Consider the following 13,533-nt stretch of genomic DNA (forward strand, 5'->3'; position numbering starts at 1 on the left):
GGTATTTGGAATTTTGAAAACTTGTGCCCTAACTTACTGGGTTTCGATTTTCTTCATTTGACCTAAATAACCAAATATCCTTTTTAGGTTTAAATGCATGAGTTTTAAAAATCAAAAAGGCAAACTTAATTTTGAAGACTAAAAACCTTGTGCTTAACTCACTGGGTGTGATGTTTTATTTCTTTGAAATAAAAATGTTTTTTTTATTTTAATTCATTCAAGATAAAAAGTTTTTCTTTTAAATTCTTTTCAAATTTTCGACACCAAGACACTAAACAATCAATTTGGTACCGATTTTGGGCGTTACGAGGGTGCTAACCCCTTCCTCGTGGTAACTGACTCCCAAACCTATTTTCTCAAATTTCGCAGACCGAAATCGTTTTTAAGGTGAGCCGATCACACCTCAATAAAGGATCGGTGGCGACTCCAATTTTTGTTTTTAAAGTCGACGACTAAATTTTTTGTTTTATCAAAAATAGTTTCGACAGCTTGGCGACTCCACTGGGGACTTCAAGAGAGTCGAGCCATGATTCAATTATTTTTTGTCGAAAATCAAAAGTTGTTTTAAATCATGATTCCCCCTTTGCATTCATTGGTTTTATCATGTGCTTGCTTGATTGGCCTAAGTCTGTTAGTTTATTTGCATTTTGCATTTCATGATCAATTTTACCCCTCTAAGTGGGAGTGAGAAGCTAGTCCTTCGTGAGGTTTTCACCTCTGTGCAGGGTAGTGGACCGCTTTTGGGATACATCCGTACCTATGTCTTCGTGAGATTTTCATCTCTGTGCAGCCATAGGGAAATGTATTCCCCTGAACTGAACTTGGTCCATATGAGCCTATAATATCGAGGAATCTGCTGGTTCGGGTACCCTTACTCTAGAAGCCAAACCTCATATAGTGAACCTTAAGAACTCACCCTAGGTAGAATTACTCTTAACCTTAGTAGACACCTAATTAGGAGTTTTTACTATTTCTTGATTGTTTTGTATTTAATTAATACTGACTTTTTTGTATTTTACTTTGATTGCATGGCATTACAATTACATGGCATTTCATTATAAAGGCGTTGGTTCGTATTCGGTTTCTCGATAGAAAGTTTATCATGGGAAATGGGTTTCTTTATAGAGTGGAGGACAATGCGGTTGCCCGAACTTGGGCTGAGATGACACAGTGCGAAAAAGGTGATAGTTTGGCCGTGGGATACGTATCAGAATTATGGGACTTCACCCGTGTTAGCGTAGCCCAGAACAACTTGCAGGAGTTGAAGGAGATTTGGGATCAGTGGAATAATGAGGTTAGACAGTTATTCTATTCAAATTATGGGGATTTGCCTTATTTACTTGATGCGAAGGTAGACAAGCGTCTGTTTCGAGCTCTTGCCCAATTTTGGAATCTGGCCTACAGTTGCTTCACATTCGGGAAGGTCGATTTGGTGCCTACAATAGAAGAATACGTTGCTTTACTTCGGTGTTCGAGGATTCAAGTAGACAGAATCTACTCGAAAGCGGTAAATGTACCAACCTTCTTGAGGAAGCAGATGAATATAACGGGGATGAGTGAGCAGTGGGTTACAGCTCGGATCAAGCAAAAGGGGGATAGCAGGTGCATTCCTTAGAAAAATTTGAAAGGCCTCATTTTAGCGCATCCAGATGCGAGGAAGAAGGTAGATATCTTTGCTATAAGTATATATGGTTTGGTTGTGTTCCCTAAGACTTTGGGACATGTTGACGAGGCGATCACTGACTTATTTGATGGGCTTGATAAGAGAGTTTCACTAGTCCCGGTAATTTTGGCAGAAACTTTCAGGTCACTGAATGCATGCCGGAGAGCAGAAGAGGGTAGATTCATTGGATGTGCGCAGCTCCTACTTGCATGGTTCCACAGTCACTTTTGGAAGGTTGATAAAGTTTCGTATCGGGTTTTCTCTAAAAGTTACTTACCATTGAAGGAGATAGTGGCTACACCAAGGAGGGATGACATATCAGAAGAGAAATGGATGGCAATTTTTCATAATTTGCAAAAAGAGGATATCGAGTGGAGAGCTCCATGGTTGCTTCTAGGTGAGATCCTATATCGGTGTGGGTACTTTGATTGGGTTCCTTTGCTTGGAATTTGAAGAGCTGTTGGTTATGCTCCATTTCTTAAGGCAATACAGATCAAGGCAGTTTGTGCCCGCAACTCAGGGACTGGCCGAGTGTGAATTCTCGTATGGGGGTGAAGGTTACAAAAAAAAGCTCGTGAGATGGCCAATGCATGAATTAGTGTTGCCGAATGAAGGGATTAGTTGTGGGTCCAATGACAACTTCCGAGTATAGCGAGTGGTGGGTTAAGAGGATCAACGATAACATTCCTAGTCCAAGTTTAGAAAATAGTCAGTCGATAGAGGAACACTTGCGGGTCGTCCCTTCTGAGCTGGAAATTATAAGGTAGGACTTTGAAAGAAAAAATGTAGAATTAGAGAAGGAAATAGAGAAAATGGAGGAGAAAAAGATGAATTTGAGACTGGATGTGGATGTTCAGAAGCTTGAGGCTGATAAACTAAGGAAAGGGAAGAATAAGGCCGAAGAAGAGCTAGATAACTTGAAAACGGATTATAAGAAGTTGTGTCTGTCAATGAGAACTGCCGGGCTTGGAAAAACTTCAGAGTAGTGGCGTGAAGAGATTCGAGAAGAAAGAAACAAGTCAGACTGGTGGGAAAGAAAATTTCAAGAGGTTCAAGCACGAAATGAAGCCTTAGAAAAGAGCGTGTCAGAGGGCCAAAAGGAAAAGGGCAAACTAAAAGGCAGGGTAGTTGAGTTAGAAGGGTCTCTTCGTCAACTCAGAAGTTGAAATTCTGTAGTGGAGCTAAAGGCAAGTCTAAGCAAGATTGAAGAGATGAAGGGTAAAATAGAAGGGTTAGAAGCAGCATTACGAAATTGTGAGGTTCGGATTGAGCATCTAGAGGCAAAGGAAAGTCGTCAGAATGAGTAATTTCATTATTTCCAAAATCAAGTTAAGGACAGGGATCATGTTATGGGAGAAGCTTTGGTTCAGATTCGAGAGGTAGCAGATCACCTACAAGCTTTGGCAGTACAGGCTGACACGTTGAGCGTGAAATATGAATTGGAGTCAGACCGGGGACAAGAGTTAGCCTCGTTACTTAAAAAGATTAAGGTCTTGAGTATTAGGGCAAAGCCTTATTTGTAGCCCATTCCATGTAAAGAGATTTATTTTCTAATAAAGTTTTCTGAAAGTAATTGAAATTAGAATTAACGCATTTTTGCATTCATTTTCATACATCGCATCACATGCATTAAAAAATTTTAAAGGGTCTGATTAATCAAAATCGTTCCTCAGTTAACCTGGAAACCAACCAGCCAACCCAACACCGTTACGGTACAAGAGCGAAATCGAAAAATATGGACCAAAGATTGGAAAAGCTCGAGCAGTTCCAAAAAGAAATGCAGGATCAACTTCAGCATCAAATGCAAGAGCAGCTTGAAGAGATCCAACAGAAAATGATAGACAAAATGGTAAAATCTCAAGGGAGCATGATGTCACAGTTAACGCGACTGTTGACTGAAGGAAAGGATAAAGGAAAGGGCCCTATGGCCAATGTTGAAGAGGAAGGTGATGATGCACCCATGTATCCTTCGGGCTTCACCCCTCCACATTCTGTCACGATTAGGCCTCAGCAATTTTAGGCCGATGCTTCAAGGTCGATGAATTACCAGGCTGGATCAGGCTCTAGCCTTGAGAATAATCCTATCAATCCCGTTATCCCTAACTTCGATGAGGCGGTTGAAAAAGAAAAAGTAAAAGAATAATTGCTATGCAATTTGAAGAAAGGTGGAAGTGGATGGAAGAGAAATTTAGGGCGATGGAAAGCACTGAGAGATATGGTGGGGTTGATGCTAAGGATTTGAGTTTGGTTCCAGACTTGGTGCTCCCTTACAAGTTCAAGATGCCAGAGTTTGAGAAATATAATGGAACTAGTTACCCGGAAGCCCACATCACCATGTTTTGTAGGAGAATGACTGGATATATCAATAATGACCAACTATTGATACACTGCTTTCAGGATAGCCTCACAGGAGCAACATATAAATGGTATAATCAATTGAGCCGTGTTAGGATTAGTTCCTGGAGAGATTTGGCTTAGGCTTTTATGAAGCAGTACAGTCATGTGGCAGAAATGGTTCCTGACAGAATTACTTTGCAAAACATGGAGAAGAAGTCGAATGAAGGTTTCAGGCAGTATGCTCAGAGATGGAGGGAGGTTGCAGTTCAGGTCTAACCACCGCTCCTTGAAAGAGAAATGACGATGCTATTTATAAATACGCTGAAGGCCCCATTCATCACACATATGTTGGGAAGTGCCACAAAAAGCTTTTTTGACATAGTCATGAGTGGTGAGATGATTGAGAGTGCTATAAGGAGCGAGAAGATTGATGTGGGAGAAAATAATAGAAGGCAAGCCTCAAAGAAAAAAGAAAGTGAGGTGAACAATGTGAATACATACAATAAATCAGTTATGGCGAATCAGCCCAAAAAGATAGTGGCTAATATAATCATATGAATCTAAATTAAACAAACCACATAACCAAGCATAAATATAACAAGTCTTATATAATCCTAAACCGCAACCAAAATATGACTAATTTAACATTCAAACCAAAACCAATTAAAACAACTAAATTAGCCACATTTGTAAGACTTTAATACGATTATACTAACAAAATAACAATTTCATTTAGTCTTAGACTATACATGCCATAGACTCAAAAGGAACTTCAACTTAAAAATACAATTATCCATCGATAGTGTGATAAGCTTTTCTGACGATCCCCGATCTCGTAACAACTTCAAAAAAATCTATAAGACAAGGAAAATAAACAGAAACAAACATAAACAGTAAGCCATTGATAGCTTAGTAAGTTTTTAACAATTAAATTAAAGAATTACAAAATTTTCCAAACCAATTTATTTTAAACACCACACCTCATACACTCACTATTTTAACAGTTACTTTTCTATTATCATTTTATTTATAATCAAATATTTATGTTCATCAAGAACATATAACCGAATGCATATATGTTTCCCACAATTATATTTAACCTAATTTATGTTCACTTCAACTCATATGTCCAAATGCATAAATAAACTTATCAAATACTCTTAGCCGAATGCATATACACAACAAAATATTGAACCGAATATTTACAACCACATTCACTACACCAGAATAGGTTTTTAGCGGCGCTTTTTAACGCCACTAAAGGCATTTGCGGCTCTTGAGGAAGCGCCACAAAAAACGCCGCTAAGGATAACGTCGCTAACTTTTGCGGCGCTTACAGAAAAAAACGCCGCTAAAGGTCATGTTCTTTAGCGGCGCTTAGGAAAAAACGCCGCTAATGATCATGTTCTTTAGCAGCGCTTAGGAAAAAAATGCCGCTAATGATCATGTTCTTTAGCAGCGCTTAGGAAAAAAACACCGCTAATGATCATGTTCTTTAGCGGCGCTTGGGAAAAAACGCCGCTAAAAGTAATGTTCTTTAGCGGCGCTTCATCTACAAACACCGCTAAAAGTAGTGTTCTTTAGCGGCGCTTATTTCACAAACGCCACTATATGATATGACTTTTAGCGGCGCTTTTTTAAAAAACGCCACTAATTTTGGGATTTTTTTAAAATAAAATTTTCTGTTTTTTTCAGCCCTCCTGCAACAACAAATCAAAATCAACCAGATCTAAACTAACCAAAAATAATAAATTTATATAATATTTCAAATTAAATGACTAAAATAATATTAATATCAATAAATAAAAGTGAATTCATACTTTTCTTTACAAAAACGTTAAAAGTTAAAATGATAAAAATATTTATGCAATATACACTATGACGGCGGAAGTTGCAACTGCTGAAACATCTTCATCATAATCTGAAGCTACTGTTGAAGTTCGTCGTACTTTTTGCTCTGCTCTGCTTCTCTCGATGTCGCATCTGCTTGAAGTCGTAGCTGTAGTTGTTCATATTTCTTTTGAACCTCTGCTTCTCTCGCTGTAGCCTCTGCTTCCCTCGCTACTGCCTCTGTTTTAAGTTGTTGCTGAAGTTCTTCTATTTCCTTTGAACCTCAAATGTGGTCGCTTGCATCTGAGCCATTTGGTCTTTTAACCTCTGAACTTCAGCTTGAGATTGACTCCCCGAAGCCATGTATTGGTGCGAGCTGGATCCAAAATATTGGGTTGGGCTGATAAAAGATCCTTGAAATCGAACCCGACCATACCTTTCAGGACCCAAAACTTCAGTAAAAATCCGGTTATCAATGTCTTCAAGATGAACAGAACTATCACTAGAAGCAATCGCTTCGTACTCCGTCTTTTTATCCTTTAGTTTTTCCTAATAAATAAATCACATAGTTAGGAACGCAATATATATTAAAAAAAACAAATGCAATATAACAATAGTCGCATTACAAGCAATAAATTAAACCATTAGAAAATAAACACTATAAATAACTAAAACAAGTCAAATCGTATTAAGTAAACGTACCATAATTTCACCAGCTTCAGGAGTCATAGCAGATCCATCTTTCTTCTTATGTGTAATTTCAAAAAGTTGAAGGCGTCCAACTTTTTGACCGGACGACTGTTCCTACAATATAGTAGTAAAAATATTATTTAATATAAAGTTATACATATTTGAGAATATTAAAAAATTAAAAATACCTCCGCCTCAGCTACACATGCAAAACTTCTCGACCCGGCTGTGTGAGTGAATTTTTGTTGCTGTCGGCTGCTTTTTCCAACTCGTTCACGATCCTACGTTATAAAATTTTTAGTACGTAAATAGTAAATACTATAAACCAAAATAATTACAATAGTTTGGAAGTACGTCGTACCTCGCCTTTCTTCGAATGCCAAAATCTAACCGCATCTTCCCATTGGTACCTCAACATACCCGACGGGACATTTTGGAATTTCTCATCGAGGGTTGTTTTTGTCTTATAATAATTTTTCTTCAAAGTACTTTTATTGTCTCTCCATCTTTTTCCCAATGCCTTCTTTACATAAGCATCCGAGACCTCTAAAGCAAACCTCGCCTACAAAAAACACAAGTTAATAAAGTAAATATAAATGAAACTATTTCCTAAGCATTACAGATGACATTAACATTTTGTTACCTTAATATTATCGAGGGCTTGGTTTTTGTTGCTATCGGGCATTTGACGCCATGACTCGTAGTTGATAGGCAACATATTCACATTTCGTGCTAAAATGCCCATGTATCCTACTAAAAGTCGAGCTTCTGATCCAGCAGGCTGACCAAAACTGTTTCTGCATACCTTGACACACTCGACTGGATCTAACTCGTACAACTCTCTAAGTAGTGTACGTCCTCGACCTCTGCGCGTCCCACCATTTTCAGCTGCAAATGGTATATTATAATATAAGAACTTGAAAAATAAATCAATTATAAGTCAACACGCATGTAAATTAAATGTAAAATTACTTTGAACTTCTGTAGGATCCTCAGGTGTAATCGGAACATTTGAAGATCCAATTACTGTCTGTTGTTCAGCACTATTTGTTTCTGTCGAGTTTGGATCATTTTGAACAATGCTTTCCCTTAGAATTTTTCTTCTAGGCATTTTATCTGCAATACACATAAAATGTAAGTAAACTTATTAACTAATTACAACAATAACAGCACGTATAAAATAGTTGAAATCTATAATAAGACCAAGATTTAAATTATGATATTACATATAATTAAACAAACGTAAAATCTTACTACATCATTATTCGTAAATATCTTCATCCATATCCTGACGAACCCATTGAAATTGTGCATTAGTACTAGGGATATTATTGTTTAAGTTTTGTTCTGGAAAGGCAAAGTTTCTGATCTGTCGTCGATGTTATCTCTACTTCCACTACCCATGTCAAACAAGTCTCTAGGGATGTTACGGAGTACAACGTACCAACCCTCATCAGTTGGATCTTTTGAGTAAAAAACTTGTTTGACTTGAGATGAGAATACATACGGCTCATTTATCAGTTGTTGTCCTGTGTGAATCAATTTGTCAAAGTTCACCATTGTAAAACCAAATTGATCTTGCTTAATTCCACGATTTGTATTAACATCGGCCCAATCACCTCGAAATAAGACAACTTTCCATTTGCCGTAGTAATCCAACTCAATTATGTCAGTAAGATGTCCGAAATATTCCACATTTCCCTCGACAGGATTATTGTCCCTAGCACTAGCATAACTTGTAATTGCAGAATTAACAACTATTCCACAATTTTGTGTTCTCCTCAACCTCTCGCGATATTTTGTATGAAATCTGAATCCGTTTATGAGGAACGCACTATATCTTTTAACCACTCGCGATATTTTTATAATATTTCAATTTATCAATGCAATTATCTAATTTCAGAACACCGGCATTAAGCCTGCTAGACATTAAGTCTGAATAATTCACTAGCATTAAGCCTGCTAGACATTAAGTCTGAATAATTCACCGGCATTAAGCCTACTAGACATTAAGTCTGAATAATTCACCGGCATTAAGCCTGCTAGGTACAGAACTTGAATATCACAAATATGAGAATAATTTCTCATATAACTCTTACTGGCATTACACATGTTTAAAACATATATGTATAATTCATGTAGCATTAACCACACTTTCAAGAAATTGGCAAACCATAGCCCAGTTACATCTGTACTTACAATCCATACTTTTAGCTCAATACAAATAATTGTATATACGTTTATACCCCTTCAAACCACACTCATTCCATAATATATAGTTCATACCTTAAATTCATTTCAAGAATTTATACATACACGTACAACTACTTCAACCTCATACATTTTTGTGTATGTATTTCACATCTTTAATTTAACTCGAAAACCTATACATATATATATATATATAACCGAACTCACATATACAATATAACATACATACCTTAAATCAATTCCAAAAATTTATACAATTATATACATATATATTGAGACTTCATATACATATATTCATAACTTCCATACTTAAATCAAATTCAAAAACCCTATATATTTATATACACATATATTCGAAAAATATATAAATATCTTTAATTCACAACATTAGATTCAGTTCACAGTAATTGAAACATACCTTCGAACCACTTGTATATATATATTATAATGCTAATTCAACTTACTGAACTCAAGGTATACTTTGGTTAACATACACCTAATTTATAAAATAAAATTCAATATACCAAAATCAATAAAGTTCATTACAGATTATATACTATAAATTTCAACTTATTGAATATATAATAAATATATAAATATATTCTGATTTAATAACATTTATTCACTATTAGACTTACCTAAGACGATGAAAAATCGAAGTCGGGAAATTATTCAGTTACTTTGGCTTTTCCCCGATCTAACTCCGATTTCTTTGGTTCTCAATCTAAATATATTCAAAATGAGCTAGTTTAATTATTAACACATTCAATTTAGTCCAAAAAAATACATAAACGAGAAAATTACCATTTTACCCCTAACATTTACACTTTTTACAATTTAATCCCTATTGGATAAAATACAAAATACACAAAATTTGTTCACAACATACAAGGGCCGAATGTACCTATTGTTCATACAAGTCCTCACATTTCATTTATTTCACATTTTAGTCCCTCAATTTATTATTTTTGCAATTTAGCCCTAATTTCTCAAAATCATCAAAAATTTCAATACAAAACATATATATCCAAAACATATATTTCATAATTCATCATCAAACATCACAAAACACAATTATTCATTAATAGCATAACTCAAAATATTCATCAAAATAAAAAATTCTAGCATGGGTCGGATAGTACTCGAAGCAATGATCTCAAAAACATAAAAATTATCAAAAACCGAACAAAATTTATACCTTAATCAAGCTTTGTAAGTGCCGAATATTCCAAAACTTTAAACCCTTATATTTCTCTCTTAGTTTCGGTAAAAAAAAGATGAATAACATGGTTTTAAATTTGTTATATTTAACATATATTAACCATAATAATTAATTTACTTAATGAACCTTTGTTAAAATATAATATATAACACATATTATAAGGTCATTCTTGACCATTGCCGTCCACTCACCTAATGGTGGACTAATTGCTTTTTAAATCCTCCAAATTATAAAGACAACAACAAATAGACACTTTCATATTTAACCATTAAATTTTTATTTTACGCGATTTAATCCTTTTATTTAATCGGACACTCAAACGACGAAATTAAAACACGAAAATTTCACACAATTAAATTCACACATAATAAACACACAAAATAATATTAAAATATTATATATTTTTTTTGACTCGGACTTGTGGTCTCGAAACCACTATGTCCGATTAGAGTCGAAATCGGGCTGTTACATAATCAATGCAACCTCAATGATATAATCATCCATATACCATTATTTTCACACATATAAATATCATGACTAAATTTCTTAAACATTTGATCAATTGCTTTTCAATACCGCAATAGTCCTTCAGTATCAATACATATTTACCCTTCAATTTAACATTTACCGATTATAATCGGGCATATGACCATTTATACACAATTATACACAATTCATTCATACATTTTATTATCCTCCTCCTCCTCTCCATTCCACATCCTTTATGTATAAAACATGCTTAATTAGCATTATACATAATTTTACTATTCACTTATATTTAAATTCAAAGCTGTCTATTTAAGTCAGAGTCACTAAATCATTTTTATCTGAAGCTAAAGAGCTCCAAATTAAGTTCTGTTAATTTTTCCAAAAACTAGACTCACATGTCTTCTTAGCATAAAATTTTTAGAATTTTTGAATTGGCCAATTAGTACAGTTTATTCTTTAAAGATTCCCCTATTTCACTGCTCAACATCTCTGACCTCTCTTAACTAAAAATGAATTATCTCATTGTACAGATTTTGGATGATATTTCCATTTGTTTCCTTTAAAAATATACTCATTAATAATTCTAAGCATATAAATTATAACTCATAATTATTTTTGTACAATTTTTAATTATTTTCCAAAGTCAGAACAGGAGATTCCAAAATCAATCCGACCCTGCCCCACTAAAATTCAAATATCTCAAAATGTATAACTATTTTGCTTGCTATGTTTCTTTTATGTAAAAATAGATTCATTAAGCTTTAATTCCATATCTCATTCAACCACTAAATCAATTCCTATAATTTTTGGTGATTTTTCAAACTAACGTCACTGTCACTGTCCAAATCTGTTCTGTTTCAAATTCACTCATTCACATAACACTATAACAATTTATTTTGTAAGCACGGCACAAAACTTCATCACTCCAGTGACTTTTTTGCAACTCATCGTATTTCAGTCACATATTCTTATTGGTTTTCAATTTCTCATATCCTGTTAAACATGTCTGTATAATAGCGAACATTCGGTGGTTTGCATATAGTACCACTCATTTAACTATTATCATTCGATACATGTAGTAGCCTTCACATAGTACTACACACGTGATCAAACTTTTCGGTTCACGTAGTAGCCTACACATAGTACTACACGCGTGACCATTAATATCTGATACACGTAGTAGCTGCACATAGTACTACACACGTGATCGAAGCTATCCGGTACGTATAGTAGCCTGCACATTTCATTCGGGTACACATAGTAGCCAACACATAGTACTACACACGTGACCATCACTTTCACTTTCACATAGTGACCTACACACAGTCCATGTCACACATGTGATCATTTCTGTCACTTCATTCGTATCCCTTTTTATTCCAAATATTCAATCGAGAAAATTTTCACTTTTTCTCATTTTTTTCTTTTTCACTAATCAAAGTCAATTCCTTGTCTTTCTTGACTTATAATAACACATTTAACTTATTTTACACTCACATTATTCAATCTAGTCCAAAAATCATATTTTGGCAAAATTACATTTTTGCCCCTAAAGTTTCACAAAATTATGATTTTGCCCCTAGGCTCGAAAAATAAATTTTATTCCTTTTTCTTATGTTTTATGACATGATGAACAATTTTTCCTTCTATAGGAACATCAAATTCTTTCTCTAAAGTGCACTTATGAACAATAATAATTTTTAACAATTATACCGTTTTACTCGTTTTCGCTGAAAATCGTTTAGCAAAAATCGTTTAACATAATTCTAAGCTTCATATTCTATCATGAAACATCAAAATTCACACTTTTCATCTATGGGTAATTTTTTAAACATAATTTCTAGCTTGAATTAATGATAGAAATAGCTTAAACAAGTTACCGGGATTCTAAAAATATAAAGAACAAGAAAAACGGGGCTAGAACAGACTTACCATGAAGCTTGAAAGAATGAAAAAACCCTAACCATGGAGTCCACATGATATTCGGCCAGCACTCATGGAGAAGATGATGATTTTGGCCTTATTTTGCCTTTTTAATTTGTTTTAATTACCAAATTACCAAAATGCCCTTAACTTAAAAAATCCTATTTCACCTATTTCATGTTCATTTTTGTCCATAACATAAACAATGGTCTAATTATCATTTAAGGACCTCCAATTTAAAATTTCATAGCAATTTGACACCTCTAGCTTCTAGAACTCAACTTTTGCACTTTTTACAATTTAGCCCTTTTGATTAAATTGAGTGCTCAAACGTCGAAATTTTCGAACGAAATTTTTACGAAATATTTTTGTGAAATTGTAGACCATAAAAATATAATAAGAACTAAAATTTTTCTCATCAGATTTGTGGTCTCGAAACCACTGTTCCGACTAGGCTTAAAATTGGGCTGTTACAGTCTTTATTCATTTAAAACATTTGTTTTGAAACATCTCTCGTTGCGGAAGCTTTAATAAAACAATCTAAGTGATCATGCGTTTAGAAACTACTTTAACTTTTTAAAAACTGAATTTGCTACGACTAGCAGGTATAAATCCACAAAGTAAAATAAATAAATAAAACCCCAAAATTTAAAACCAAAGTCCTAGAGGGTCCTTAAATTACAACCCAAATAATCAATAATGATTAAATCATAAAACGTAAATTGAAAACCATGAAGTCCAAAAATTTATGTGGTCACCACTGAGTCCTCCGTCGCACCGATCCGTCTAAGTCTGGGGATTACCTGTGCATATTAAACAAAAAGGGTGAGTTTACGTAAACTCAGTGTGTAATCCCGCAGAAACAAACAAATAATCAGTATTCACAGTGCACAGTTGAATAGTTTTGGGCCTAAGCCCTTTTCAGTATTAGTGACAGTTTGGGCCTTGACCCATCTCAGTACAGTGTCAAAAATGCAGTAAGGCCTTAGCCTATCACAGTATCAGTAGCAGTAACAATTATGCAGTAGCAAAATCCTACCCATCTAGCCTCTACACACCATCTCCGTCCAAACCTACACTCTATGTGGGGATATAATCAACCCACCCATCCCTACATTCCAAGTAGTATCGAATGCGGCACAAAACAGTAGTTTGCAGCTGAGCTGCC

This window comes from Gossypium hirsutum, chromosome D01, assembly GCF_007990345.1.
Source record: "Gossypium hirsutum isolate 1008001.06 chromosome D01, Gossypium_hirsutum_v2.1, whole genome shotgun sequence".
In the NCBI taxonomy this organism is placed as follows: Eukaryota; Viridiplantae; Streptophyta; class Magnoliopsida; order Malvales; family Malvaceae; genus Gossypium; species Gossypium hirsutum.